We start from the raw sequence: 26,203 nt of genomic DNA on the forward strand, positions 1-26,203 counted from the left end.
TGAAGTCACCCACTACAGTTGTGTCGTTAAATTTATTACATAAATGCCAAACATTCAGCAGTACCTGGGGCAGAAGTGAGGATACATGCTTTTACCAAGGAGAGAAAGTGTTTTTGAAGCTGAAAGGCCTGAAGGTAGATAAGACACTGCAGAGTTCAGAAAGCGGTAGCTGAAGAGATTGTGAAGGCATTAGAGTCATAAAACACTACAACACAGGAAAATGCCATTCGGCCAGTCTAGTCCGTGCTAAAGCATTCATCTTCCGAGTTCCAACAACTTCCACCTGGACCATAGCCCTCCATATGCTTCTCATCCAGTGACCTAAGCAAACTTCTCTTAAAGATGACAATCGTCCCTGCCACTTGCTCTGGCAGCTCGGTGCACACTCACCCCGCCTCTGAATGAAGAAGTTCCCCCTTAGTTTTCTCTTCAAGTGATGAGTAATGATCTATCACAAATCACTAGATTTTGGAACGGTTCTGGTGGACCAGAAATTTGCAAATGTCACTCCACTCTTTAAGAAGAGAGGGGGCACAAGAAAGAAAATTATTGGACAGTTAGTCTGACCTTAGTGGTCAGGAAGATGTTAGAGTGTACTAAGAGTGTGTTTTTTGGGCACTGTAATTGGTTAAACATGATGAAGTAGGCCAAAGTCAGCCGGATTCTTTCAAGGAAATCTTGACTGACAAATCTCTTGGAATACTTTGCAGAAATAACAGGCAAGATAGATAAAGCAGAGGCAGCGTATGTTGTTTGCTCGGATTTTCAGATGATCTTCAACAAGGTACCCCATGCAAGGCTTATTGAGAAAGTAAGGAGGCCTGGGATCCAAGGGCGCATTGCTTTGTGCATCCAGAACTGGCTTGCTTACAGAAGACAAAGAGTGGTTGTAGACTGGTCATATTCTGCATGGAGGTCGGTGACCAGTGGTCTGCCTCCGGGATCGGTTCTGGGACCCCTACCCTTCGTGATTTTTATAAATGACCTGGATGAGGAAGTGGAGGTACGGGTTAGTAAATTTGCTGATGACACAAAGGTTGGGTTAGGTTGCAGGGGGATATTGATAGACTGCAAACCTGGGCTGAGAAGTAGCAAATGGAGTTCAACCCAAAGAAGTGTGATGTGGTTCATTTTCTTCGGTCAAATATGATAGAATATAGTATTAATGGTAAGCCTCTTGGCAGTGTGGAGGAACAGAGGGATCTTGGGGACGGAGTCCATAGGAGACTCAAAGCTGCTATGTAGGTTGACTCTGTGGTTAAGAAGCCATACTCTGCATTGGCCTTAATCAACCGCAGGCTTGAGTTTAAAAGCCGTGATGTAATGTTGCAGCTATATAGGACTTTGGTCAGACCCCACTTGGAGTACTGTGCTCAGTTCTGGTCGCCAAACTACAGGAAGGATGTGGAAGCCATACAAAGGATGCAGAGGAGATTTACGAGGATGTTGTTTGGAAAGGGGAGCATGCCTTTTGAGAACAGGTTGAGTGAACTCAGTCTTTTCTCCTTGGAGTGATGGAGGATGAGAGGTGACCTGATGGAGGTGTACAAGAAAATGAGAGACATTGATCGTGTGGATAGTTCGAGGCTTTTTCCCAGGGCTGAAATTGCTAGCACGAGAGGGCATAGTTTGAAGATGCTTGGAAGTAGGTACAGAGGAGATGTCAGGGGTAAGTTTTTTACACAGAGAGTGGTGAGTGCTTGGAATGGGCTGCCGGCAATGGTGGTGGAGGCGGACACGATCGGGTCTTTTAAGAGACTCCTGGATAGGTACACGGAGCTTAGAAAAATAGAGAACTGTAGGTAACCCTTGGCATTTCTAGAGCAAGGACATGTTCGGCATCGCTTTGTGAGCCAAAGGGCCTGTAACGTGCTGCAGGTTTTCTATGTTTCTAAGGTGCTGCACGTGAGGCTGCTGAACAGGATCACAGCTCATGGAATTACAGGAAAGAAACTTGTACTGACAAGGGAGAAAGAGTCAGAATAATGTGGGCAATTCTGTTTTGCTGTCGGTAACTAATGCTGTTCTGCAGGGGTCAGTATTGAGACCGCATCGTTTCATGTTAAATCTGAATGATATGGATGATGGAATTGATACCTTGGTGACGAACATTGCAGTTGATACAAAGATAGGTATGGGACAGGTAGTTTAGAGCAAAGCGGGAGTCTGCAGAAGGACTTCGATAGGTCTGGAGAATGCCAGCAAGGTAGCAGTTGAAATACAGTGTATGCAAGTCATGTACATTTGGTAGAAGTAATTGGGTGTAGGAAAAAAATAAATGGGAGAAACTTGAAAAAATTAGAGGTGCATAAGTGCTTGTGAGTCCTTGAGCAAGAGGCCCTAAAGGTTTGCTTGCAGATTGAGTTGATTAAGGATGACAACTGCAATGTTAGCAATATAAGAGCAAGGATGCGATACTATAGCTTTATAACGCATTGGGCAGATCACTGTTGGTGTATGGTGAGCAGATTCCGACCTGTACTTCCGACTTATTATCTGAGCAAAGGATGTGCTCGTATTGGAGTGGGTCCGGAGAAGTTTCAAAGAATGATTCCAGGAAGACCAAGAGTGGATGACCAGGATGAGGAAGTACGTGGGAAGGGATTCACTCAGTCATCCACCCTACAGAAATTTATCAATATCCACTGCTGCTGATTTCCACACACAAATAAATCAAAAGGGATATGCCCAATCAAATCGAAAATTAATCGATCAATAGCCCCCAAACAACACGGCACAGCCGGACACATAACAGGGGACTTTACATCTCACAACACTGGATTCAGTAATGAAACCCGAGATTAATGTTGTTGTCCCTCTGAAATCATAAGAAACGCACATTAAGGTGCATTTAAATGCGAGCGCATCCCCACAGGTGACGTCACACAGAACCCCCTCGTGCCTGACGTCACGCATGGGCTTCCCACACCGGGATCTGCCCTTACGTGCACAGCGTCTTACGTCATCCATGCGCTGCTGAGCTCGGGCTTTATCAGTTTAATAGCTGGGCTAATAATCACGTGACCAGCCCTCCCCCACCGCTGTCAACAGAGGATTCAGGGGCTGCGCTATTCCCATTGGTGCAAAGCGATGTCAATCACTTGTTACCACTAGTTGCAGAGGTGGACAAGTCCAGAGGGCGTTACCCCCGCTGATTTCGCCTCCCGCTCCAGCCTCAAACCCCACATCACATTGGAGTAAATGTCCGTTTTTTGATTTATTTCCATTTCCCTCCAAGGAAAGTTGGGGCGTTTGTGAAGCGTCTTCTGTGGCCGGAGTCTGATGTGTCGCCGAGAGGTAGGAGGAGACCGCTCGGCCCGTCAGTTTGATGCCAGTTCCCTGGGGAGGGAGAGGAGGGATTTTATTGAAAGGAAAACAATGGTGTGAGAGGGGGCGGACAGGATTTTTGTCCCGGTGGAAATCTGTGGAAATGTCTGAGCCCACGGTGGTGGTGAGCAGAGGGATTCACATTTGGGGGGGAAAAACCGGCAGACGGTTGACCTGCAAGTGGGGCCAGTGACAAGGGTGGGAGGTGAGTGGTTGGGGCAACACGGGGCTGCGGAAGATGGACATTTTTTGCACAGAGGATTAACAAAGTGGTTAGAGAGTATTTGTTATAGAGAGTGCAATGAAGTTTCAACAGACTGTTCCCTGAAATGGTTGGGTCATCATATGAAGAAAGATCAAATGTGATAACCCTTTCATTTGGAGAATCGAGGACTGAGAGGTGGACACATTGAAATGCACATCATTACCGGTTGAACCAGGGATCCCAGTCTCTGAAAAAGGGGGGGATGCCTATATTTTATAATAAAACCCCTATTGTTTTACCTTTACCTCCTCTCCCAGTTTTATGCTTGCCCTGGTCCTTCACACCCCCTTACCTGCTTAAGATTCAGCCCATTAGAAACAGTCAGCAATTCATTCTTTTTGGCTTTTCCTAATGCCTTAGGGGTTGGCGCTTCCAGAAATTTATAAATGTCCATTGCTGCTGATTTCCACACAGAAATAAATCAAAAGGGATTTCCCCTATCAAATCGATCATTCTTCGATCAATAGCCCCCAAATTTGTTCATATCCCAGACGCAGGCCCCAAATTTGTTACAAACCATAGTGCTTTAGAAACAAGCCAGCAACAATAGACTACACCTGGAGTCTGGTTTTGACGTTAAATCTGTCTTTATTAGAATCTACTTGTAATATTGCAACTTAAACAAGATAAACAGAAGTTAACAGTGTTAAGTTTATAAATGTGTGTAAATGTAACTCCCAAACTATTGAGCTCGGGGGAAACAAGGCTTGCGGTCTTGAGATGGTAAAGTATGAAATTTCAGTTCAACTACAGAATAGGCGATGAGAGAGAGAGATTTGTCATCCAGGGTAAATGGCGAGAGAAGGCAAATATGTAGAATTCCTCAGGTTCCACGATGGTAAAACGAGAGAACAGGCGCTGTAGATTTTATCTGTCATCATTCCAAATCCACATACAAATTATCACCGAAAGTGACTTGTCACAAGGTGTGTCATCTTCAAGTGAACTACCACACCCAGCCAGGCAAGGGTTAACATATAAGTGGTCTCCACAGGATACCCCGAATCAGATCCACTCCTATGGATCAAACAAGGTGACAACCACGCATTCGATGTACATGGATCGATTATTAACCCACCCTTGTGGGCATAGGAAACTTCTAAACAGTGACCCTTGGCCACTAGTTCCCCGGTTTCGATCCTTCCATTTTTCCTCCTTTGTTTCTGTCTGACTCTGAGTGTCTTTGTCCTTGGTTAAAACTAAACAAGCTGCAAGTCAGACTGATTTGACTTCCTAATCTCTCTCTCTCTTAAAATGACAGTCCACGGCAAACAAAACCTAGAGATTCATAACAACAGCCAGTCCCCACTTTGAACTGACTGGTGTGCCAGGAGGTTTGATGACTGAGTGAAACTCTTCCCACAGTCTAAGCAGGTGAATGGCTTCACCCCAGTGTGAACTCTCTGATGTACCTTCAGTACAGATGAGCTAGTGAATCCCTTCCCGCACTATGAGCAGGTGACCGGCCTCTCCCCAGTGTGAATTCGCTGGTGGACCAGTAGGTTGGACGACTGAGTGAATCTCTTCCCACAGACTGAGCAGGTGAATGGCCTCTCCCCAGTGTGAACTCGCTGGTGGACCAGTAGGTTGGATGACTGAGTGAATCCCTTCCCACAGACTGAGCAGGTGTATGGCTTCTCACCAGTGTGAAATTGCTGGTGTGCCAGTAGTTGGGATGACCGAGTGAAACTCTTCCCACAGTCTGAGCAGGTGAACGGCTTCTCCCCAGTGTGAACTCGCTGATGATTCTGTAGGTGGGATGACTGAGTGAATCCCTTCCCACAGACTGAGCAGGTGAATGGCCTCTCCCCAGAGTGAACTCTCTGATGACTCTGTAGGTTGGATGGATCAGTGAATCCCTTCCCACAGACTGAGCAGGTGAACGGCCTCTCCCCAGTGTGAACTCTCTGATGACTCTGTAGTTTGGATGACTGAGTGAATCCCTTCCCACATTCTGAGCAGGTAAACGGCTTCTCCCCACTGTGAACTCGCTGATGACTCTGTAGGTTGGATGACAGAGTGAACCTCTTCCCACAGACTGAGCAGCTGAACGGCTTCTCCCCAGTGTGAACTCTCTGATGACTCTGTAGGTTGGATGACTGAGTGAATCCCTTCCCACAGACTGAGCAGGTGAATGGCTTTTCCCCAGTGTGAACTCTCTGATGACTCTGTAGGTTGGATGACTGAGTGAATCCCTTCCCACAGACTGAGCAGGTGAATGGCTTTTCCCCAGTGTGAACTCTCTGATGACTCTGTAAGTTGGATGACTGAGTGAATCCCTTCCCACATTCTGAGCAGGAGTATGGCTTCTCCCCAGTGTGAACTCGCTGATGTACCAGTAGGTTGGATGACTGACTGAATCCCTTCCCACAGTCTAAGCAGGTGAACGACTTCTCCCCAGTGTGAACTGACTGGTGTACCAGTAGTTGGGATGACCGAGTGAAACTCTTCCCACAGTCAGAGCAGGTGAAAGGCTTCTCCCCAGTGTGAACTCGCTGATGACTCCGTAGGTTGGATGACCGAGTGAATCCCTTCCCACAGACTGAGCAGGTGAACGGCTTCTCCCCAGTGTGAACTCGCTGATGTCTCTGTAGGTTGGATGACGCAGTGATTCCCTTCCTGCAGACTGTGCAGGTGAATGGCTGCCCCCTGGTGTGAACACGCCGGTGTGCCATTAGGTCAGATGACCGAGAGAATCGCTTCCCCGAAATTCAGCAGATGACCAGCCTCTGCCCAGTGTGATCTGACTGGTGTGTCCACAGGTGGGATGCCCGACTGAACCCCTTCTCAGACACAGAACAGATGAATGGCCTTGCCCAGTGTGAACTTGCTGATGTACCTTCAGTTGAAATGACCGAGTGAATCCATTCCTGAGCAGGTGAAAGGCCTTTCTCCTGTGTAAAATGACAGGCTTGCTAGTTGGTCAGATGACCGAGTGAATCCCTCCCCACAGTCTGAGCAGGAAGGATGGTAGATTGAATCCATTGCTCCACTTCTTAAATATCTAGACAGAGACAACAAAACTGTTGTGCCGTGTTTGAGATTCCTGGAGACAAATTCCTTCCCGCTTTTAACCTGTAAAAGATTTACAAATCCATCAATGGGTGTAGGACAACATTTCAGATGAGATTACTTGAGTTGCCAAGGTTTGATCTAGTATCACACTGTTACAGTGAGGTTAAACCCAATTTGGAAGATAAATCATCTCCTGACTGGGCAGAGTGCTGGTATCTGGAATGACCATCAATTCCCATATGCGTTTCAAGTTCCAACTCCTTAAAGTGCAGGGTTACAAGCTGCAGCTGGATGCACTTCTTGTAAGTGAGGGCATCAGGGACATTACAGGTCTCCCCATCTTCCCTCCAATACCCCCTCTATCTTGTAATAACCAGTGTGTACATAAATCTTGCACTGTGCATTTTTTTTAATCCAGTGACAAGATGTGCACAGTGAATTTTTTATAGAGAGGTATTCATTTTCACAGCTAGCAAATCACGGTCAATAGGAACTTTGTTCTCCTCTGGGTTCGATCCAGTTCATCTGCACTCTCACACAACCTATGTAGCAGGCCTGTAATGGGTAATGAAGAATTTTCTGACTAAAGTTTTGGCATATTGTCCATATGTGGTTTGCTTGCAAATTTATGCTTTACAAAGTCAGATTTCCAAATATCACTCCACTTCTTCCCACTTGCAAATTCTCCAGCAACTTTTGCAACACCAGAATACACACAAGTATCACCAGTTTCTATATTCTACATAAATATTTCCCCAAGCCCTCCCCCACCCCCCCAATGACTGAGAGTGGTGAACTCAGTTTCTATATTCCCCTGAAGCATCCCCTAATTCTCCAGCAACGTTTACATCGCCACAATACACACATCAGACAAAGACTGACAGTGGTGAACTCAGTGATGGCAATGCCAATGAATATGAAGGGAAGGGCAGTAGTCTGTCTCATTGGAGTCTGGCACATTTGTGATGTGAAAGCTACTTGCTGCCCAGGGCAAAGGTGCTTGATATCATTAAGTACCCAGAGAGAATGGGACAAAACACATTATCACCAGTAGAAAAGTCCAGAAAAAGAGGTAGAACAGGCAACAGACACAAAATGCTGGAGGAACTCAGCAGGCCAGGCAGCATATATGGAAAAGAGTACTAATGCTGAATTCCTCCAGCATTTTGTGTGTGTAGATTGGATTTCCAGCATCTGCAGATTTTCTTGTTAGTGATTGGAGTTAGAACAAAGGTGATTTTCTCAACTGGTGATGTAAAAGATTTTGTTCCCTTTCTCTGAGTTCCTAATCCTTGCATTTAGATAGCTGGAGCTCAGCTCTGTCTGAGAGATCCATCGGTTCCCATTCCCTCAGCAGCCGGAAGCTCCCCGGGGCCCGTGTACGGATCGTGGGGCTGAGAGAGAGGGGGAAGAGGGCAGGACTGTCCCGGGATTGCGGGTCACAGTGACCGGATTTCACAGGAATTGTCGCAAAGTCAGTGTTTAATATAAAAACACGGAGAATCGCTCTTACCTGCACCCGAGATTTTCAAGGCCTTCTGTGTACTGCGCGCATGCGTGATACTCGGGGACGTCCTCAGCCTGACGCGTGTGCATTTCATTGGCGCTTCAGCCCCAGCGAAATTCTTAACGCATGGCCCTTTGGGTAATCATGGTGCCATTAACCATTTCTGCAAGCAGCGGTTCAATGTCCATATCTCATTTTTTTTAATAGTGTGTATGGAAAAAATCTGCAGCTGTTTTAACGCAGAAAGTGGCTCACATAAACAATATACTCAATATCAACGTGTATCTGACGCCAAAGTAAAATGCAGTTATAAAACACAGGAGATTCTGCAGTTGCTGGAAATACAGAGACGCACACACACAAAATGCTGGAGGAACTCTGCAATTCAGAGAGCAACTAAGCAGCGGAGTACACAGGCTAAGCATGCTGAAGGGGCTCGGCCTAAACGTTGTCTTTTTATTCCTCTCCACATTTGCTGCCTGAAATTAACCACCTTTTTTTTCAGCCAACCAGTTTCCAAATATTTCTGATCTTTCTTTTGTAGCCACATCCTGCTGGTCTGATTCTTCCTCCTCCTCGTAAACTGCAGACCCCATCTCTCTCTGGAGCCCCAAAGCGCTGACTCAGGCTGGCAACACTTTGGTTTCTGACTGTGCACCATCGAAGACGAGAGAGAGAGCGAGAGAGAGAGAGAGAGAGACACAAGGTCGCACACAGATTAGTGTGTAAACTTAAAGCACACAGTATTGGGGGTATGGTATTGATGTGGATAGAGAATTGGTTGGCAGACAGGAAGCAAAGAGTGGGAATAACCAGGACCTTTTCAGAATGGCAGGCAGTGACTAGTGGGGTACTGCAAGGCTCAGTGCTGGGACCCCAGTTCTTTACAATATATATTAATGATTTAGATGAGGCAATTAAATGCATCATCTCCAAGTTTGTGGATGACACGAAGCTGGGTGGTGGTGTTAGCTGTGAGGATGCTAAGAGGATGCAGGGTGACTTGGATAGGTTAGGTGAGAGGGCAAATTCATGGCAGATGCAATTTAATGTGGATAAATATAAGGTTATCCATTTTGGTTGCAAGAACAGGAAAACAGATTATTATCTGAATGGCCAATTAGGAAAAGGGGAGGTGCAACGAGACCTGGGTGTCATTGTACACCAGTCATTGAAGGGAGGCATGCAGGTACAGCAGGCGGTGAAAAAGGTGAAAGGTATGCTGGCATTCATAGCAAAAGGGTTTGAGTACAGGAGCAGGGAGGTTCTACTGCAGTTGTACAAGGCCTTGGTGAGACCGCACCTAGAGTATTATGTGCAGTTTTGGTCCCCTAATCTGAGGAAAGGCATTCTTGCCACAGAGGGAGTACAAAGAAGGATCACCAGATTGATTCCTGGGATGGCAGGACTTTCATATGAAGAAAGACTGGATCGACTAGGCTTATACTCACTGGAATTTAGAAGATTGATGGAGGATCTTATTGAAACGTATAAAATTCTAAAGGGATTGGACAGGCTAGATGCAGGAAGATTGTTTCTGATGTTGTAGAAGTCCAGAACGAGGGGTCACAGTTTAAGGATAAAGGGGAAGACTTTTAGGACCGAGATGAGGAGAAACTTCTTCACACAGAGAGTGGTGAATCTGTGGAATTCTCTGCCACAGGAAACAGTTGCGGCCAGTTCATTGGCTATATTTAAGAGGGAGTTAGATGTGGCTAAAGTGATCGGGGGTATGGAGAGAAAGCAGGTACAGGGTTCTGAGTTGGATGATCAGCTATGATCATACTGAATGGTGGTGCAGGCTCGAAGGTCCGAATGGCCTACTCCTGCACTTATTTTCTATGTTTCTATCCACTGTCAACCCTTTAAATATCATTAGATATCAATCTTAGCTAATTCACATCTCATATCTTCAAAGTTGCCCTTCTTTAAGTTCAGAACATTTGGTTCTGAATTAACTATGTCACTCTCCATCTTAATGAAGAATTCCAACATATTATGGTCACTCTTACACAAGGGACCTCACATGACAAGATTGCTAATTAACCCTTCCTCATTGCTCAATACCCAGTCTAGAATGGCCTGCTCTCTAGTTGGTTCCTCGACATGTTGGTTCAGAAAACCATCCCGCACACATTCTCAGAAATCCTCTTCCTCAGCACCCTTACCAATTTGGTTTACTCAATCTATATGTAGATTGAAGTCACCCATTATAACTGCTGTTCCTTTTTCGCACGCATTTCTAATTTCCTGTTTAATGCCATCCCCAACTTCACTACTACTGTTAGGTGGCCTGTACACAAATCCCACCAGCGTTTTATGCCCCTTAGTGTTACGCAGCTCTACCCATATTGATTCCACATCCTCCAGGCTGATGTCCTTCCTTTCTATTGCGTTAATCTCTTCTCTAACCAGCAACGCCATCCCACCTCCTTTTCTTTCCTGTCTATCCCTCCTGAATATTGAACATCGCTGGATATTGAGCTCCTATCCTTGGTCACCCTGGAGCCATGTCTCTGTGATTCCAACTATATCATATTCATTAATAACTATCTGCACATTCAATTCATCCACCTTATTACAAATGCTCCTTGCATTGACACACAAAGCCTTCAGGCTTGTTTTTACAACACTCTTAGCCCTTATACAATTATGTTGAAAAGTGGCCCTTTTTGATTTTTGCCTGGATTTGACTGCCTGCCACTTTTACTTTTCACCTTACTACTTTTTGCTTCTACTCTCATTTTACACCCCTCTGTCTCTCTGCACTTGTTCCTATCCCCCTGCCACATTAGTTTAAATCCTCCTGAACAGCAGTAGCAAACGCTCCCCCTAGGACTAGGAGGAGGGACAGCCCTCAGTGATTCATGTGTATGCACCCTGGAAGACTCAAGAAATGATAATGATCATGAATCAGGCCCCAGATAGAAAAGAAAAACCAGCACAGTTTGCTCAGTGTGTCCACAGTACTACACAAATGTTTAATGCGACTCTGCAAGATTTATTCAGTCTCTGCTGCATGATTTTCTCAGCTGATGAAGGGCAGAAATGGAAGACAGAATTGAGATACCAAACCTATCAGGAGTTACAAGCGGGAAAACATAATGACAAAGAACAGACAGACCAGATTATTCAAGCCTTGGAAAGGGCTCTCCAGCAAACTGTAAACATCACTAAAGTACCTAATGCAAACCTAAGCCTGGGGAATCGGGACCAGACTACTGATTGTGATTTGTGGCCTGCTACGGCACCTTCGCAGGAGACCAAGCGAATCTGTCCCCCCCAGTTCAATGCCCTACTGCTCCAATGCTCACAAACTAAGTTAGCCAACATGATTAAAACAAATAATATGGACTGGTCTGACAATGCCCGAAATCGAAGGCGACGAGCTTTGACATATCATTAGGACCCAACTTTCGAATCCCAATCAACCCCGAAGGGAACTAATATTAAAGGTGAATATGTTCAGCGGGAAGAAGGACACGAGCGGGCTATATCTGAGGAACAGAAATGGGAACAAAAACTTACCAAGGGACAAGTGGGGACAACAACCTGTTCAGAAACTGACAAGAAGATGCTTCCAACCATGAGTGCCAACCCTCAGGAAGAGCCCAATGTAATATTGCAAGTTGCTGGAATTCCAGTTCGGTTTATGATTGATATGAGGGTAACCACAACCACTCTCGATCAGGAAATAGTATCGGAAAAGGAATTCCAGCTATCAGACGCTACAATCACTCTGTCAGGGTTCAGAGGCACGGAACATACGTATTCACATACCCAGCCACTGCAGGTGGAATTCCAGGGGAAGCAGTGTGAGGTTTCATTTACTGTTACCACCAGACGGGGGTGTAATCTCATAGGGAGATACTTGCTCTGTCCGTTGGAAGTCGAGATTCTATGCACGGACAAGGATATCATGCTGGAACTGTGAACAACTGATAGATTCCTCAGTTTCTGACCACCCAGTGGTGGGCACTTTATCTGGACTCCAGTACATTTGAACCCCTTCTGCCAGCGGCCAGCTCTCATGTGACTCTCTGCTATGACCCTACGTGGTGCTCAACTGAGGAAAGCTAATATTATGTACCCCTCGAGGGACAGAAATTCCCAGTCACGGTGATTGGAGAGGTTAAAGTAACTGACGGCATTGCATTTCTTACTGAAGTTCCAGATTTCTTTTGGCAACAGACAGGTTTGGTGTTTCCCCACACCACCTTCAGGGTTTGCCCTGGGTTCAAGCCAAAGAGCCCAGGGCTCCTTGCCTACACCCTGACGAAACAGGCCTCCAGCACCGAGGGAGACTGGCAAGACTTTGCCGTGGGCCAACTCCGATACTGGAAGGAGTCTCAGGTGAAGACGGGACATCTGGTAAGACATTCTTTTAATAGTGACCGAACCCAAGACGTTATACCCCATCTCTGGGCAATTTCAGTCCATGAAGTCAGCCCTCCTGTCCGGATCACAGTGAAAGAAGGACAGACTCTCCCATCCATCCTGCAATACCCCATCCAGCCCATCCGGATCACTGTGAAAGAAGGACAGACTCTCCCATCCATTCCTCAATACCCCCTCTAGCCCGTCCGGATCACTGTGAAAGAAGGACAGACTCTCCCATCCATTCTGCAATACCCCCTCTAGCCTGTCCGGATCACTGTGAAAGAAGGACAGACTCTCCCATCCATTCTGCAATACCCCCTCTAGCCCGTCCGGATCACTGTGAAAGAAGGACAGACTCTCCCATCCATTCTGCAATACCCCCTCTAGCCCGTCCGGATCACTGTGAAAGAAGGACAGACTCTCCCATCTATTCTGCAATACCCCCTCTAGCCTGTCCGGATCACTGTGAAAGAACGATAGACTCTCCCATCCATTCTGTAATACCCCCTCTAGCCTGTCCGGATCACTGTGAAAGAAGGACAGACTCTCCCATCCATTCTGCAATACCCCCTCTAGCCTGTCCTGATCACTGTGAAAGAAGGACAGACTCTCCCATCCATTCTGTGATACCCCCTCTAGCCTGTCCGGATCACTGTGAAAGAAGGACAGACTCTCCCATCCATTCTGCGATACCCCCTCTAGCCCGTCCGGATCACTGTGAAAGAAGGACAGACTCTCCCATCCATTCTGCGATACCCCCTCTAGCCTGTCCGGATCACTGTGAAAGAAGGACAGACTCTCCCATCCATTCTGCAATACCCCCTGTAGCCCGTCCGGATCACTGTGAAAGAAGGACAGACTCTCCCATCCATTCTGCAATACCCCCTCTAGCCTGTCCGGATCACTGTGAAAGAAGGACAGACTCTCCCATCCATTCTGCAATACCCCCTCTAGCCCGTCCGGATCACTGTGAAAGAAGGACAGACTCTCCTATCCATTCTGCAATAACCCCTCCAGCCCGTCCGGATCACTGTGAAAGAAGGACAGACTCTCCCATCCATTCTGCAATACCCCCTCTAGCCCGTCCAGATCACTGTGAAAGAAGGACAGACTCTCCCATCCATTCTGCAATCCCCCTCTAGCCTCTCCGGATCACTGTGAAAGAAGGACAGACTCTCCCATCCATTCCGCAATACCCCCTCTAGCCTGTCTGGATCACTGTGAAAGAAGGACAGACTCTCCCATCCATTCTGCAATACCCCCTCTAGCCTGTCCGGATCACAGTGAAAGAAGGACAGACTCTCCCATCCATTCTGCAATACCCCCTCTAGCCTGTCCGGATCACTGTGAAAGAAGGACAGACTCTCCCATCCATTCTGCAATCCCCCTCTAGCCTCTCCGGATCACTGTGAAAGAAGGACAGACTCTCCCATCCATTCCGCAATACCCCCTCTAGCCTGTCTGGATCACAGTGAAAGAAGGACAGACTCTCCCATCCATTCTGCAATACCCCCTCTAGCCTGTCCGGATCACTGTGAAAGAGGGACAGTCTCTCCCATCCATTCTGCAATACCCCCTCTCGCCTGTCCGGATCACTGTGAAAGAAGGACAGACTCTCCCATCCATTCTGCAATACCCCCTCTAGCCTGTCCGGATCACTGTGAAAGAAGGACAGTCTCTCCCATCCATTCTGCAATACCCCCTCTAGCCCGTCCGGATCACTGTGAAAGAAGGACAGACTCTCCCATCCATTCTGCAATACCCCCTCTAGCCCGTCCGGATCACTGTGAAAGAAGGACAGACTCTCCCATCCATTCTGCAATACCCCCTCTAGACCGTCCGGATCACTGTGAAAGAAGGACAGACTCTTCCATCCATTCTGCAATACCCCCTCTAGCCCGTCCGGATCACTGTGCAAGGAGGACAGACTCTCCCATCCATTCTGCAATACCCCCTCTAGCCTGTCCGGATCACTGTGAAAGAAGGACAGACTCTCCCATCCATTCTGCAATACCCCCTCTAGCCCGTCCGGATCACTGTGAAAGTAGGTCAGACTCTCCCATTCATTCTGCAATACCCCCTCTAGCCTGAGGCAACGTTTTATGAGGATGGAAACTCTTTTGTGGATCCATCAGGAAAACGATATTCTGACTATGCGATAGTGATGGACAGTGAAGTAATTGAACAGGCCTCTTTTGAAGCAGCTGTCTCTGCCCAGAAGGCTGAGCTGTTTGCTCTGACCCGTGCCTGTATCCCAGCAACAGACTAAAGTGGGAACGTTTACACAGACTCCCGTTATGCATTTGGAATTGTACATGACTATGGGGCTCTCTGGGAATGTGGGGATTCCTGACTTCCTCTGGCCACTCCATTAGTAATGCCACCTTTGTAAACAACTTACTCACCGCTCTACAGCTACCTCGAGTTTTGTTCTTCTCAGGGGTCGCCTCTGAGGAGGAGTGAAAACTGTGGTCCCAGATGGGGTGTTAGAAAGACCACGACCTAGGTTTTTGGATCACACCAGTGGGACAGGTTTGTGTTCCTACACAGTTTTTACCAATATTGGCCGATTATATACATAATTGTACACACCTGGGAAAGGAGGGAATGGTTGGTAACCTGTACCCTGCACACCGGGTATGACTCCCTTGACAGGTGGATCTTTTTTGTGTCTACAAGTTGATTTTATTGAATTGCCTAGAGTACATTGCTATAGATACTGCTTAGTTATTATAGATGTGTTTAGTAGATGGATTGAAGTTATTCCAACTACCATTAATACTGCTGTGACTGTTGTGAAGGTATTATTAAGGGAAATAATTCCCAGGTACAAGCCAGAGATGCTGAGTTCAACAATGGCTCACACTTTATGGTGAAAGTAAATGAAGGAGTATGTAACAAACTAGCTATCAAGCAACAATTCCACTGTGTACACCACCCACGGGCCGCTGGCAGAGTGGAAAGAGCCAATGGCACTCTGAAGAGTAAACTGGCAAAACTAACAGCGGAGACTGGACTCACTTGGTTGAAGGTCCGACCATTAGCCTGATTCCACATGAGGGTTACCCCACAGGGGAAAACAAGGTTGTCACCAGCTGAAATCATTTCTGGACGGCCCATGAGGACACCCTGGGAACAAAGTCTCAGGATTAAAGGCAAAGTGAATAAGAATAAGGAACCTTGGTTCTCGATGGATATTGGAACTCTGATAAAGAAGAGAGAGATGTATGACATGTATAAGAAACAGGGAGCAAATAAGGTACTTGAGGAGTATAAAAAGTGCAAACAAATACTTAAGGAAGAAATCAGGAGGGCTGAAAGAAGACATGAGGTAGTGTTGGCAGTCAAGGTGAAGGATAGTAAGAGCTTCCACAGGTATATTAATAGCAAAAGGATAGTTATGGGATAAAATTGGTCCTCTTGAAGATCAGAGCGGTTGGCTATGTATGGAACCAAAAGAAATTTGGGAGCTGTTAAATGGTTTTTTTGTGTCTGAATTTACTAAGGAAATTGGCATGGAGTCAATGGAAATAAGGCAAACAAGTATTGAGGTCATGGAACCTATACAGATAGAAGAGGAGGAGGTGCTTGCGACCTTGAGGCGAGTAGATAAATCTCCAGGACATGACAGGATATTCCCTCGGACCATGAAGGGGACTAGTGTTGAAATTGCAGGGGCCCTGGCAGATATATTTAAAAGTCGTTATCTATGGGTGAGGTGCCAGAGATTTGGAGGATGGCTCATATTGTTCCGTTGTTTAAAGCAGGCTCTAAAAGTAATCCGGGAAATTATAGGCTGGCAAGTTTGATGTCGGTCATGGGTAAATTATTGGAAGGAGTACTAAGAGATAGGATGGACAATTATTTAGATAGACAGGGACTTATTAGGGAGAGTCAACATGGCTTTGTGCCATGTTGAACAAATATATTAGAGATTTTCGAGGCGGTTACAAGGAAAGTGGATGAAGGCAAGGCAGTGGATGTTGTATACATGGACTTCAGTACGGCCTTTAACAAGGTCCCGCATGGGAGGTTAGTAAGGAAGGTTCAGTCACTAGGAATACATGGTGAGGTAGTAAATTTGATTGGGAATTGAGAATGGGAGAAGTCAGAGAGTGGTAGTGGAGGATTGCTACTCTGAGTGGAGGCCTGTGACTAGTGGTGTGCCACAGGGATCAGTGCTGGGCCCATGGTTATTTGTCATCTATATCAATGATCTGGATAATAATTTGGTAAATTGGATCAGCAAATTTGTTGATGATACAAAGATTGGAGGTGTAGTGCACAGTGAAGAAGGTTTTCAAAGCTTGCAGAGGGATCTGGACCAGCTGAAAAAATGGCAGATGGAGTTTAATACAGACAAGTGTGAGGTATTGTACTTTGGAAGGTCAAACCAAGGTAGAACATACAAGGTAAATGGCAGGGCACTGAGGAGTGCACTAGAACAGAGGGATCTAGGAATACTGATACAAAATTCCCTAAAAGTTGCATCACATGTAGATAGGGCAGTAAAGAGAGCTTTTGGTACATTGGCCTTTATAAGTTGGAATGTAATGGTGAGGTTGTATATTGCATTAGTGGGGGGGGGGGGGAGGAATTTGGAGTAGTGTGTGCAATTTTGGTCACCGAATTACAGGAAGGATATTAATAAGGTTGAAAGAGTGCAGAGAAGGTTTACAAGGATGTTGCCAGGACTTGAGAAACTGAGTTACAGAGAAAGGTTGAATAGGTTAGGACTTTATTCTCTGGAGCGTAGGAGAATGACGGGTGATTTGATAGAGGTGTATAAAATTATGATGGGTATAGATAGAGTGAATGCAAGCAGGCTTTATCCACTGAGGCTAGGGGAGAAAAAAAACCAGAGGACATGGGTTAAGGGTGAAGGGTGAAAAGTTTAAAGGGAATATTGGGGGGTGGGGGGGGGAGCTTCTTCACAACTGGGTCTGACTGGTACTGGCATAACTGGTTCTTCTGAGCACATTCTGTCTCACTCCCAACTATTTCCTACCTTCCTTTGTACAGGTATGTAATGTCTAAAGGACCAGTGTTTGAGTAAATGAGACTCACCAAACTTTCTCCCGACTGTATCACTGGAATCTCCGAGTCAAATGGGTTTTCTCCAGTTGATGCTCTCAATCCTCAGGCTGGTTCACTTGTTGCTGTTCCCTTGTTTTCAGTCGTGGTTTTTCTTCCAATAAATCTCTCACTGCAGGTCTAACTTTAATATGAAAGATAATGAAGCACGTCAACAATGAAAAGGAGGACCAAACATTTCTGCTTAAAGTTACTAGGAACAAAACTCACTGAAATTTAAACGTTGGCAAATATAATGATCTCAGTGAACAATCTTTTATTGTCCCTCACACATCACAAAACAATACGGGATAAGAAGGAGCCATCATTCAGTCATGGTAAGACATGAGACACAGGAACAGAATCAGGTGATTCAATCCATCTAGTCTGTCCCACCACTCAACCTTTCAACCAGGGCTGATTTTTATTCCAACATCATATTCCTGCCTTCCTCCTGTAACCCTGAAGCTACTCAGCAATCATCAGTATATTAATCTTCACAAATATACCCAAATGGCAGCCTCAAACAAATTCTGCGGCAACAAATTCCACATATCAGACATCTTTTGGCCCAAAATTTTTCCTTATCTCAGTTTTAAAGGGAAGCAAATTTATTCTGAGACCTTGCTGTCAGATCACAGACTCTCTGTCTAATGCAGGGGTGTCAAACTCATTTTAGGTCACGGGCCGGATTGAGCAAAATGCAGCTTCATGCGGGCCGGATCAGTTAGACGCGTGCCAACGCAGCTTTCGTTGCCTCCGTTTTTTCAGCCTGCTCTCATGTGTCTCAGTCTCTGCTATAACTACAAAGTGTTTCACTTTACAAATTCCGTTTCTTATGAAGAAGTCTGCCGAGCAAGACTGCCGAATAAACACAAAAAAACCCTGAAAACCTGGTACCTGAATAAACTCAGCATTAGCCATACCATACGCCATAGGCGCTTCGATTACTGGGACCAGCTTTAATAGTAATTAGATATTATCTCGCGGGCCAAAGATAATTCCACCACGGGCTGGATTTGGCCCGCGGGCCTTGAGTTTGACATATATGGTCTAATGGAAACATCCTCTCCATGTCCACTGTATCCAGACTTTTCAGTATTCGGTAGGTTTACTTAACCATACATCCCCCCACCACCCCCACCGTCCCTCTGAACTCCATTGAGCACAGGTCCAGAGCCATCAAATGCTCCTCATACATAAAGCTGATCATTCATGAGATTATTCTTGTAAGCCTTGTTAGGAACAACTGTACTGAACACATTTCCAGGAATAACAGACAAATTGGTTCCAGGATAATTTACAGGGAAAAGTTGTGCTTTCTTTACTGTTATACTATCACTCCATTTCCAGGTTAAAACAGGTCAATTTCAGGAAATTTGCATTACAGATACTAGGATACAGATCCTGTCTTGTACATACTGGACCGACCGCCGTCGCTGGGCTATAAACGTGCAGGAGCAATGTGTGGCTAAATGCCTTGTTCAAGGACACAGCACGCTGCCTGGAGCTGAGGCTCGAACCATTATCTCCCTTGACTTTCCAGTCCCTCGGTAAAGCAGGCAGTGAAATCAAAGATCCCCACAACCTGGGACAATCCGGAAGAAGACACAACAGCCATAAAGTTCCAGGACAAATGTGAGGAGCCTCAGGAAACGAGGCGAGTTCGGGGAAGTTAATGGGCCTCATTGGCCAAAATCACATCACGTGATCTGGCGTCTCAAAGCGGAGGGCGGGGCGAATCTGCGGCACACAGCCTCACGTGACCTGTCGGCGGGACTACCATTTCAACTCTGCGGAAGCAGACAGCCTGGGCTCCTGGTTTTGGATCGTTCAATGCAGATTAAGTGAAGTCGACACATTTCTGACGAGCCCAGATAGTTTGGAAACAAATGAATTCCTGGCCCTCAGTTCGGGGCTCACGGCCAACATCGGATCTCCCCGCTCGTGATCGGTCTCAATACTCACCGATGAGAAAGTGATATCTTCGGCCCGCAGACAATGATCCCGACGGAAGAGACGAAAGTCTTTCCCGTACACAGAGCCGACCCACTTCAGCTCTGAGCGGAGAGGATTACACCGTCCATCCGGAGACTGTGAACATGCGCGAAGAGATTGTTACATCATCGGGAGGCGGGGCCTCGGAAACAGACGCGCAGGTGCTGCCCATCTCCGGTTAAATGGGAGGGGCAAACGGGATCACGTGACATGATTGGTGATCACCCCCCCCCCCGGCCCCAGGCAGAGACACTAGCTACTCATTAGTCTCTGGATAGAAGCAAACTTGCCGCTCACATCTCCTCTCACCTTAAATGTATTAGACATTTCAACCCCCAGGAAAAATATATCGTCTGTCCACTCTATCTATTCCTCTCGTAGTCTTATAAACGTCCATCCAGTCTCGCCCCAGCCTGCGCCGCTCTGGAGAAAACAACACAAGTTTGTCCAGCCTCTCGTTATAGCTCATGCCCTCTAATCTAGGCAGTGTCCTGGTAAACCTCTTCTGCGCCCTCTCCAAAGCCCCGACATCCTTCCGAGAATGGGGGCGACCAGAACTGTATGAAACACTCCAGATGTGGTCTAACTTGTTTTATAAAACTGTTACGAACTGTAACGTTTTAGAAACGAACCAGCAGCAATAGGGTTCACACTGGAGTCTGGTTTTGATGTTAAAACCACTCTCTTTATTAGTATCTACTTATAATATAGTCACTTAACGAAATAAAGGAAAGTTAGCATTGTTATGTGTATATATGTGTAAATATAACTCCCAGACCATCGAGCCTGAGGGAACAAAGCTCAGAGTCTTGAGATGGTAAAGTAGGAAAGTTCAGTAATCCACGGAATAAATGATGGGAGAGAGATATTTGTAATTCAGAGTGAAACGTAGAGAAAAGGCCGTTACTTTAAAATAACCGTCGATGAAGCTCTTATCCGTCGAATCCGTCCACGTACGAGTTATCAGCGAAAATGACCTGTCACAGGAATACCGTCTTCCAGGGGTTACACACAACATACCCAGGCAAGGGTTAACACAAGATATTCCGAAACCCACTCCTATGGATTATACGAAGTGACAGCCACACACATTCGTTGTGGTTCCGTGTACCGATGATCAACCCACTCTTGTGGGCATAGGAGAGTTCCAAGCCTCAGCTGCGACTAACTGAAGCGATCAGCTTTTCCAGTCTCTCTCTCTCTCTTTAGACTGGCCGACTGCCTGTCTGCAGATCGCTCTCTCTCTTATGGTTCAGTCCACAGTCAGCGCTGTCAGCCTGTGACTGACGTCATAGTCCCGCCTCCTCACGCCGGCGCTCTTAAAGAAACAGTCACAGTACGACCGCAGGCTCGTAACAGCCGCAACATAACTTCCCGACTTTTGAAGTCAATGCTTCAACTAATAAAGACAACCATGCCATTTGCCTTCTTAACCACCCGATCAATCTGTGCTGTCTCTTTCAGGGAGCGATGAACTTGGAGTCTAAGATCCCTCTGATCATCGACACTGTTCAGGGTTTTGCATTTAACAGTGTTCTGTCGGATACATTCGACCTACCGAGCTGCCAAGATGATCATCAATAATCAAATCTCACTGAAATTTCTCAGGTCCTGTTGAATTTATTGCCAAGCGCATAAGTACGGGAAGGTACAGGTACAGAGAAACACTAACTTGTGGCAGCATCACGGGCAAATACATTCAGATAACACACGGAACACAAAATATACGATTCTCTGTCAGTAACAATCTATAAATATGTATTATGTCATTAACAATATATAAAACACATTGTATCATGATCAATACCAAAATGTGTATTTTGTGTCAATAACAGAGTTGGAAATGTTGAATTTGGTCCCTGTCTCCATTCCTCCTGAAATCCACAACCAGCTCCTTTGTTTTCGTCACAATGAGGGAGAGGTTGTTTTCTTGTCGGCGTGATGACTTCTTCTCTGTAGGCTGCCTCGTTATTATTTGAGATCAGACCAGTCAGTGTAGTGTCGTCATCAAATTAAATTAGCAGACTGGAGCTGTGGGTGGCAACAAAATTCATGGGTGCACAGAAGGTAAAGGAGGGGGCAAGGAGACACCCCTGTGGGGTATGTGTGCTGAGGGTCAGAGAAACAGAGGAGATGGAGCCCACTCTTACCACCTGCCGGCGATCTGACAGGAAGTCCAGGATCCAGCTACACAAGGCAGGGTGAAGGCCGACGTCTCTGAGCTCCTTGTCGATACTTCACGCCTTCGTCCGGCTACTGCTCTGCCCATGACTGCAAGGAACTGCAGATAACTTTGGAGAGCAGAGAACATCAGAGAAACAAGCCTCCCCTCCATGGACTCTTCCCACACTTCCCCTGTCTCGGAAAAGCAGGCCATGTACTCAAAGATCCTCACAACATGGACATTCTCGCTGCAAATGCGCTCCCCCATCGGGGAAGAGATACAAAAGCCTTAAAGCGCGAACCACCCGGCTCAAGGACGACTTCCTGTCTGTGATTATAAGCCAAATGAATGATAAAATGGACTCGGCCTCACAATGTAACTCGACGTGACCATGCACCATATGTCTATCTGCACTGCACTTTCTCTGCAGCTATAATGCTTTGTCGCAGTTATTGTTTTGTCGTTTTCATTTTTTTTTTCATTCTTAGAATCTTTTTTTGTTGGTACAGAATCTTCTACAGCTATAAAATGATACAAAACTTCAATAGATTAATACGTATGCAATTAATAAAGCTGAAAATAACTGACCGTAAAATATAAAATCGGAAATATATATATATATATAGAAGGGAAAAAAAGAACCCCATCTAACTTGGAAAAAAACCCACTAACTACATAAGTAACACACATTTGACCATCATCTAAATATGAAAATAAGAAACATCAAACCGCCATTTCATATTTATAAAAAAAATAAAATTGGAAGGAAACCATATAGCGTAATTCAATATAAATGATAATATTTGGCAAAAGAACCCCCTCTTCTCAGAAAATCGAATCGAGGATCCAAAGTTCTACTTCTATTTTTTTCCAAACTAAGACATAACATTCCTTGAGAAAACCTTTCAATTAATGTAGGGGAAGAAATATCTTTGTATTTTAATAAAATAGCCCTTCTTGTCAGTAGTGTAACAAATGCAATTACAGGTAGATCTGAAGATGAAATACCCTGAATATGATGTGGAACTATTCCAAATAGAACAGTCAATCTATTAGTTTGTAAATTAATTTTCAGAGCTTTAGAAATTGTAGAAAATAAAGATTTTCAAATCGATTTTAATGAAAAATATGACCAGAACATATGTGACAAAGTAGCTACTTCAGTTTCACATCTATCACAGCATTTGTCTATAGTAGGAAATATTTTAGATAGTCTCTCCTTTGTTAAATAATAACGGGGAACAATTTTAAATTGAATTAAACAATGGTTGGCACATAAAGAAGAAGAATTTACGTTTTACAAAAGTCGAAGCTGATCTTCATTAACAGGGGTCATTTTAAGTTCTCTCTCCCAATCTTGTTTAATCTTTCGTGATAGGTTCGCGTTTCGTAACAAAAATAAATTCTGCTAATGGAACCTTTCATTGAGGGATTCAATTTCAAAATGGTATCCAACAAATCAGATTCTTGTAAATATGGAAACTTAGGTAAACATTGTTGTAAAAAATGTTTCACCTGAACATACTGCAAAAATTGTGTATGAGCGAGAGAAAATTTGTTAATTAACTCTTCAAAGTTCATCAATCGACCATCACAAAATAAATCTGTAAAAGAATGGATCCCTTTATTTTTCCATAGAAGAAAAATTGGGTCAGTTGTTGAAGGTTTAAATGAAAAGTTTCGATTTAAAAAACTAGACAACTTAAATTGTTTAAAATTAAAATAAACGAAACTTAACCAAATCCATAGGGATTGTTTAATAACCGGGTAATGATTTAAATTTGGAATTTTAGAGAGCTGTAAGGGTAATGGAGATCCTAAAATTGAAGTAAAATAAAATTGTTTAACAGCTTTTAATTCCAAATCAACCCATAATGGTTTTTGGATCTTATCATGCCAATATAACCAAAAACGTAATTGTCTAATATTCACAGCCCAATAATAGTCTTAAAATAGGAAGTGCAAGTCCACCATCTTTTGTAGATTTGTGTAAATGATACATTAATTCCTGGTCTCTTATTGTTCCAAATAAAAGAAGAAATAGAGAGTCAATTTGATCGATTTTTTTTTAGTTAGAAAGATAGGTATATTTTGGAAAATATATAAAAATCTAGGTAGAATCATCATTTCCACAGCACGAATACGACCTATTCAAGAAAAAAATAAGTGGATTTCATCTAGAAAACTGTTGTTTCATGGAGTCCATTAAAGGAACTATATTCGCTTTATAGAGATCTTTGTATTTTTTAGTAATTATAATACCTAAATATCTAAATGTATGAACAATTCTAAAAGGAATATCATTATATATACTAACAGGGACATTTAATGGAAACAATTCACTTTTTTTAAAGTTAAGTTTATATCCTGAAAATTTACCAAAATCTTTAAGTGCTTCCAAAAGATTAGGAATTGATTCCTCAAGACTTGAAATAAAATCAAAAGATCATCCACATAAAGAGAGATCTTATGTATGGTTCTATTCATAGAGATACCATAAATATTTTTAGCTTCACGGAGTGTTATAGCTAAAGGCTCCAATACAAGATTAAACAATAAACGGCTTAGAGGACATCCCTGTCTAGTGCCACGAGAAAGTGAGAAAAAAAGAAGACCTGCAGGTATTAGTAATGACAAGCTCAAGGGCGGCTTTCTGTCTGTGTTTATCAGCCAAATGAATGATAAAATGTTCTCGACCTCACAATGTAACTCGACGTGACCCTGCACCATATGTCTATCTGCAATGCACTTTCTCTGCAGCCATTATGCTTTGTTACAGTGATTGTTCTGTCGTAAATCAGCTCAATGTACTGTTGCAATGTATCGATCTATGTGGATGGTACGTCAGGCAAAGTTATCACTGTAGCTCAGTACATGATGATAATAAACAAATTCCCCATTTTAATTCTGCGGCAATGTTAGACAGACTGAGTTTCTGCTCTGGAACCACCGAAGGAAACTGAACTGTTTTCATTTCTGAACTGAACTGAACTGTTGTCCAGCCTTTCGTTATAGCTCATGCCCTCTAATCCAGGCAGTGCCCTGGTAAACCTCTTCTGCGCCCTGTCCAAAGCCCCGACATCCTTCCGAGAATGGGGGCGACCAGAACTGTATGAAACACTCCAGATGTGGTCTAACTAGTTTTATAAAACTGTGTTACGAACTGTACCGTTTTAGAAACGAACCAGCAGCAATAGAGTTCACACTGGAGTCTGGTTTTGATGTTAAAACCACTCTCTTTATTAGTATCTACTTATAATATAGTAACTTAACGAAGTAAAGGGAAGTTTACAGTGGTATGTGCATATATGTGTAAATATAATCCCAGACTAACGAGCCTGAGGGAACAAAGCTCAGAGTCCTGAGATGGTAAAGCAGGAAAGTTCAGTAATTCACGGAATAAAGGACGGGAGAGAAATATTTGTAATCCAGGGTGAAACATAGAGAAAAGGCCGTTACTTCAAAATAACCGTCGACGAAGTTCTTATCCGTTGAATTTGTCCACATACGAGTTATCAGCGAAAGTGACCTGTCACAGGAATACCGTCTTCCAGGGGTTACCACACAACATACCCAGGTAAGGGTTAACACAAGATATTCCACAATCCACTCCTATGGATTATACGAAGTCACAGCCACACACATTCGTTGTGGTTCCGTGTACCGATGATCAACCCACTCTTGTGGGCATAGGAGAGTTCCAAGCCTCAGCTGCGACTAACTGAAGCTGCTCTCACTCTCTCAATTTAGACTGGCCGACTGCCTGTCTGCAGATCGCTCTCTCTCTCTGATGGTTCAGTCCACAGTCAGCGCTGTCAGCCTGTGACTGACGTCATAGTCCCGCCTCCTCACGCCGGCGCTCTTAAAGAAACAGTCACAGTACGACAGCAGGCTCGTAACAGCTGCAACACAATTTCCCGACTTTTGAAGTCAATGCTTCAACTAATAAAGACAACCATGCCATTTGCCTTCTTAACCACCCGATCAATCTGTGCAGTCTCTTTCAGGGAGCGAAGAACTTGGAGTCTAAGATCCCTCTGATCATCGACACTGTTCAGGGTTTTGCATTTAACAGTGTACTGTCTCATACATTCGACCTACCGAGCTGCCGAGATGATCATCACTAATCAAATCTCACTGAGATTTCTCAGGTCCTGTTGAATTTATTGCCAAGTGCACAAGTACGGGAAGGTACAGGTACAGAGAAACACTGACTTGTGGCAGCATCACAGGCAAGTACATTCAGATAACACATGGAGCATAAATTGTACAATTCTCTGTCAGTAACAATCTGTAAATATGTTTTATGTCATTGACGATATTTAAAATACATTGTGTCATGATCAATATTAAAATGTGCATTTGTGTGAATAACAGACTTGGAAATGTTGAATTTGGTCCCTGTCTCCATTCCTCCTGTAATCCACAACCAGCTCCTTTGTTTTTGTCACAATGAGGGAGAGGTTGTTTTCTT

General features: G+C 44.7%; 1 pseudogene; it reads right to left on the minus strand.

Moving 5' to 3' along the window:
- Positions 1 to 4,182: 4,182 nt before the first annotated feature.
- On the minus strand, positions 4,183 to 19,071 carry LOC140721493 (uncharacterized; annotated as a pseudogene).
- Between the last annotated feature and the right edge of the window lie 7,132 nt (positions 19,072 to 26,203).

Source organism: Hemitrygon akajei, unplaced genomic scaffold (assembly GCF_048418815.1).
Source record: "Hemitrygon akajei unplaced genomic scaffold, sHemAka1.3 Scf000057, whole genome shotgun sequence".
Taxonomy (NCBI): Eukaryota; Metazoa; Chordata; class Chondrichthyes; order Myliobatiformes; family Dasyatidae; genus Hemitrygon; species Hemitrygon akajei.